Source organism: Xiphophorus couchianus, chromosome 1 (genome assembly GCF_001444195.1).
Source record: "Xiphophorus couchianus chromosome 1, X_couchianus-1.0, whole genome shotgun sequence".
Taxonomy (NCBI): domain Eukaryota; kingdom Metazoa; phylum Chordata; class Actinopteri; order Cyprinodontiformes; family Poeciliidae; genus Xiphophorus; species Xiphophorus couchianus.
This window is the reverse complement of record NC_040228.1, coordinates 18,311,981-18,317,980: the sequence shown is the minus strand read 5'-3', so window position 1 is coordinate 18,317,980 and position 6,000 is coordinate 18,311,981. Positions and strand designations below refer to the sequence as shown.

Below are 6,000 nucleotides of genomic sequence, written 5' to 3'. Positions count from 1 at the left end.
AAAAATATTTTAAAAAAAATATTGCGGTGATCTATGATTCATGCAGTTTAAATAAATTTAGTTACAGTTCCCTGCAACTTATGCAGGTCTACAAAAAAGAAGAAAAATCATCATATTTTGAAACCAGAAAACTTCAAATATTTCATTTAATTCTCAATGAGGCTTTCAAAAATGTTTTCTAAAAGCACTTTAAATCCTTTTTTCTGACACAAAAGAAGAGTAATTTAGTTGCTCTCTTAAAATCGGAAGAGCACAATATTGAACTGTTTCACAGTCTGTATTTATGAAGAGAACAGATTTTTTTCTTTACAAAAATAAAACAAGAACATAATAGGAGTATGTTAAATATATGTAGTATATAAATAGTATGATAAATTAATGGCATAAGACAGGATCAGTTTAAGAAGGACTTATGCAGGAAATGTATCAATAAACAGGTAAAAAGGACAAATCCTTTTTTATCCATTAAACCAGTCTCTGTGTTGGAATTATATTTTGTCCCAATATTATAAATTAATTAAAATGTAGCAAAGGATAAACACAACGCGCATAAAAGACAATAAAACACAGTTCCACGTTTAAGTTTTTTTCCAAGTGAATGTATTTTGACAGTTCTTCCAAGTTTCTGATTAAACAAACACAAAGAAGTGAAAGGAATGCGCCCAGTTTTTTGTAATGTCTTTCCCCTCATCATTTTGAAAGTAAAATGCATGTTAATAAAAAGAGATACAATAAAATCCTAGTATGTCAATAGTCAAGAGTCTCCCAGAGATCAGAACATCAGGGCCAAATTGGGACAGTACTCTGCCCAAGGACATCAAACCATGTTGTTTGAAATCCTTTAATTGGGTTACAATCTCAAAAACTAGAGCTTTTCATTAGAGTTTCATGAAATAAAAGCCAAAGTTAAGATGGAGTAATTATAGGCAGGGATGTCTGGGGTACTTTAAGTTAGGAGTTTTATGTATTTCCCACCAAATGCAGCGGTCTTCTTATTTTTATGAATTTCAAACTTGTTGCATCTTATTTTCTTTGTTCTTTTGTGTAAAATGCAGACACCAGATGTCAGGATGCTGTTTGGCCGTTCACCAGGTACAACTCTGATGCTGCTCTCTATGTTTACTGATGATTCTGGGAGAATCAAAATATTGCTGCCAAGACTGAACAGGTGAACAGGAGTTAGATGCAAAGACAACATAGACAGACTGCAGATAACCAGATGGGAACATGCTGTGTTCATTCCAAACAGCTTTGTAGTGAAAGGTTTCATATTTTACAGTTGTGTCCTCGGCTGGACAAAACAGAACAGAATATATGGGGTGTATTAATTCTTTGATGTAGCACACGTCTTCATTCCATTATCTGCCTTTCTGTTTCTTTTTTTATTGTTATTATTGTTGCTTGCACTAGGTCTTCCGACACAGATTCAATTGATATTATTTACCGGTAGTGAATTTACCGGTAGATTCAGATAATCTGCAGAGCAACGGCACATGCAACGCTGCCTTTGCTGGTGGCAATAAACTGTGCTTGTTGGCAAAGATTAACAATGACGTTTTGCACTTCAAAGTCTCAATCCCTCTATGCAGAGAACCCGCCCGGGCGTCTTTCTATCCCAACGTTCTCTCCTTGCATCTTTCATTCTGAATCTTTGCCTCCTCAGTGTTTTGTAGTGCCCCATATGCAGCACAATACTCACTGAAACCTCATAATAGAAATTAAATCTTATTATAAATGAGAGAAATAAAAAAAACAACAGTTTTTGAAACCACAGCAGTGGGCAACAAAGAGGGCATGAGGTGTGAAGCAAAAAAATGCGGAGCATGAAGTGCTGAGACTGACAGTGCTGTGTACCTAGGTCTGTTCCTGTGAGAGAGGGAGGAGATGCAGTGTGGAGAATTCATGTGCTGGAAGGAGATTTAAGTGGAGAGCGAAGGCAGAGCGGCAGAGAAGGGACTGGGGTGAGAGTGGGAGCTGAAGACTGAGAGAGAAACAGGCAAGGGGGAAAGAGGAGTAAGGGAGCATCAGAGTCGAGTCTGCTTCTAACCACCGCCTGTCGGATCTCCCTGAGCTGACGGGCTGCTGCTGCTGCTGACTGGAGACTGGATCCTTTTGCAGCACACACACCAGAGTTTCCCTGTGGCTATGCGTTCAGCTTGTATTAACCTCTGCTGGCTCTGTCACTGGCACACATGAGCGAAGGTTTGACCAGCTTGGACCTGACTCAACACCCATGAACCCCTGCCAACTCTGGCATACCCTCTCATTAAGGTAAGGGAATGAAGACTTTGTCTGACTCTAACTGGTGTTCAAACAGCATTTGACCTAGTCAGTCATACATTTACATATTAATTCAGGAAACTGCTCTAAAACTAGTGAGAAGTTTACTCTGTATGCATTCTTTGTCAACAAGAAACAGGGCAGTAGTTAGGTCAAGCTGTCACTGTTTTCAGCGTTTTGTAATGAATATTAATCACTGACCTCAGAGTTACTCTATATATTGCTGGTTCTTGTGCTTTCACATTTAATGCAAATGATATTATTAGCTCCACATCATGTCTGTCTCCTGCAGGACTTCAATAAATTGTGATGTTTAGATGAGCCGTAATGAATGTGTTGGCCCTACTGTCTATTGCACACGCACTCAGTATAGGTCGACTGAGCCAGATCTTAAATCCGTTGTGCAGGAGAAATTGATTGAGTCAAAGCCCTGTCCCTTGGAGTTTTATTGCTCTGAGAGACTTGCTTTAAAAATCTATAGAAAGTTTAAGGAAAACAAATTAATGCACGTGCTGAATCCCTTTTTGTCACTCTAGTTTGTTAGATTTTGCAATGAACATGTTCACAACTGAAATCTCTGCAGCACAAACAGACGCCCCCCAACCTCCTAAAGCAGCTGCCTAAATATACATGTCTCTGTAACGTGAGCTTTAACTACCAGAAACTAACACTGTTGCTGCATCATTGTCTTATGTTTATGCTCAGTTTGTATCTTTTGAATGGATGTCTTTCTAAGTCACCCTTAACAAGTTAGAGTCTTTGAAAGAAAGAGTACACCCGGTCTAAATTCTAGGATTTTAGTTCTTTTTTTAAATCAAACACATAAAGTCATGGTGTAATAATCTAGTTTTGAATGACTGATGTTTGATCTACAGAGCCTAATGATAATTTTTACATGAAAAGTCTAGAATTGATGGAGTACATTGAGTACTTTTGCAACCATTTTTGTTCAGAATGACATGATCACATTTTATAAATACAACATAAAAGACTGGCTGTATAAAAAGACTGTCTGAGCTCAAAATATTCTACACAGTTTTGAGGCAACTTTCTTAAAGTACTGCACAACACAACTGCAAAGATGTCAGTAAATCAAAAATAATAACCTTCAAGCTTTTTTGCACTCATATTTAATAAGAGTTAAATGAAATCTTTATTACATGGAGTGCTGATGTGCTTTAAACTCTTTAACTTTAAGGATGAGCAATTCAACTACTTGTGTTGGGGTTATCAAAGAAACAGCATGTATAGTTGGAGCAGATACACTTTGTATTTTGACTGAGGTGTGATCATTTTAAGAGGATGAGCAACACACGTCAAGTGAAGTTTTTCAGAGCAGACGTCCAAAATATTCTGCTGTTTGATATTCTGCATTACGTTGCCAGCTGTAATAATAATTAGACAGGCCATGTCTAAAATCCAACATTAGGACACCAAGCTTAGCTGTTGCCTGCTGTCATTATTACTGCGGGGAAATCTGTAATACCCATTTCTCCACGGCAAATTTATTTTAGAGTCATGTGGCGGTCAGGACCAGAGTGGGAGCACAGCTGAGAAACTGCACGTCAAAGCCACAGTCAAAGATGCCTTTGTAACATCCAGATATTTTTTTCTTTTAATGAAAACTTGAGAGAAAGTAGGAAAATGTCACAATACCAACAGTTAATGTTCCTGCAGTGGCTTTGAATTTGCTATATTTTTACCCAATGCTCCTCTGGACATGTATGGAGGAAAATGTTCATTGGGAGTTAAAATAACTGGACAGAAAAATACCTCGCACTTTCACCGATTCATTCAACACCACAGTTACATAGTATAACCCTCCAAACCCTGGGTAGTCGTGGACATCGTTTTATCCCAGTAGCTGCATTGCACGTATTGTTTTACACGTCCCCTGTAACTTTGAATAACAGCCTCATTATATATTGCAAGTACATCATCAATATGATCCATCTTTCGTCTTTCCTTTTATCTGAGAAGTTCATTCAATCAGTTTGCTAAAAGAAGATTCTTCCACTTCTCCCTCGGTGAAAAGAAAAGGAATTTGATTAATTGGAAGCATTTCTGTTCAAGAGAACTCCCACAGTCATTGTGTAGAAACTAAGGGAGCCCTACATCTGTCTTATTAAGGTAAGGCGGGACACTGAATTATGAAAAAAGGATAATATTCTGCATAATCTTTACATTTAGTTTAAAAAAGAATAAACTTAGCTGGTGTTTGTTCAGTCTTTTTCACCCCACTGTCTTAAAAAAAAGCAGTGTATTAATGATGCATATAACATTATTATAACCAATTAAGACGTTAGACCGATTTTGCAGCAGTATACATGTTTTATTACTGTTTTAAACAAAGCAGTTACAGAAGATAGCATTATTCAATGCCTTTTATTGTGAAATATTACAGTGTTCACCGAGAACTATTCACATGATTGTCACCTGGGAAACAGAGATGTATATTTTCTTAAATAAATGATTTCTTACCAAGATAGGAAGAAGAAATACAGTATTGGACAACTGAAAGCATCCTTTTCATCTGGCAAATTGTGATTTTGCTTTTCTTACTTGTTTTTTGGCAGCCGGCTGTATGTATCTGTGTGTGGCGGGGCTCGGTGTAAGTGTCCCAGTGGTTGCCTCTGTCTTTTTTTATAAAGTAGGTACAGGCATTTTACTTATAAATAACCCATGACATAACCCATAAAGACCCACTCTAACACCATACAGCCAGTGCCTTGAAAGTATGTTGAAAGGTCTGAACCCACAATTAATCAGGTTTATGGAGCAGCTCAAGGAGAAGTCCCTTTTGAATTGGAAAGGTGATGTTTTGTTGGACACAGTCCACAGGCTGATCCTGTTTTTGCTGCCTGGTAGATGCATCGCATCTGTGCTGTTATCTCTTCAGATAATGCTCCTTTATTTTTTAAAATCCTTTTTACTTTCATTCTGGAAAAGGCTTGTGTTCTTATTTTTGTTGAAAAAATTAAAGCGTTGTAGGAAAGAATAAAGCTCTGATTTATTTTGTAGTAGAATATGGAAAAACATGGTTGTACGCAGATTTCAGAGGAAGAGGTCACTGACTTAGTGTGGGAGTGCATAATGAATGGAGGTTTATCATTGTTCCCTTGTGGGCACTTACTCATGCATCTACCTGTTAAATACATACTCAACTTTACACAGAGCAGCAGCAGTCAGCCTACGTTTAAACCAGCTGTACCTCGCACTTTCACAGATTCATTCATATTAACCAGCACAATACATACTCTCTAAGTGTCGCCTTTTATTGAGGAAATGGTTTTAAAGTTGAGAGAAGAGGTCTAAAATTAGAATCAATGCCACAGTTACATAGTAAAACCCTCCAAACCTGGGGTTGTCGTGGATATCTTTTTATCCCAGTAGCTGCATTGCATGTATTGTTTTTTATTCCCAATAGTCACAGATTTGCACTACTTCATAAAAAATAGCAGCAAGGGCTATAAAGTAAACCTAAGCAAAGACATTTTAATAAGCATCAAGTCTCAGAAAAATTGTTAGGAATGAACTATTCAATGTGACATGTTACTAAAGTAAATACTAGACAGGTGTGATTAAAGGTTTTGCATTTGGATATTTGATCACTTTACTTACTGTGTTTCTCTACACTTATGGCAGCCATTGGGTGTTTAAATTACCTTTTTACACAAAGCATGTAGATGAGATAATCAGAGAACTCACATCGTTTGTGAA

At 37.3% G+C, this 6,000-nt stretch overlaps 1 protein-coding gene across 1 annotated transcript in view; it reads left to right on the top strand.

The window, feature by feature from the left end:
• The first annotated feature begins 1,892 nt into the window (after positions 1–1,892).
• opn7b (opsin 7, group member b) overlaps positions 1,893–6,000 on the top strand; it is a 61,012-nt gene continuing 56,904 nt past the window's right edge. The window contains exon 1 of the mRNA XM_028024781.1: positions 1,893–2,271. The gene's annotated coding sequence lies outside the window, so the exon portion shown is untranslated. The remainder of the gene's footprint in view (positions 2,272–6,000) is intronic.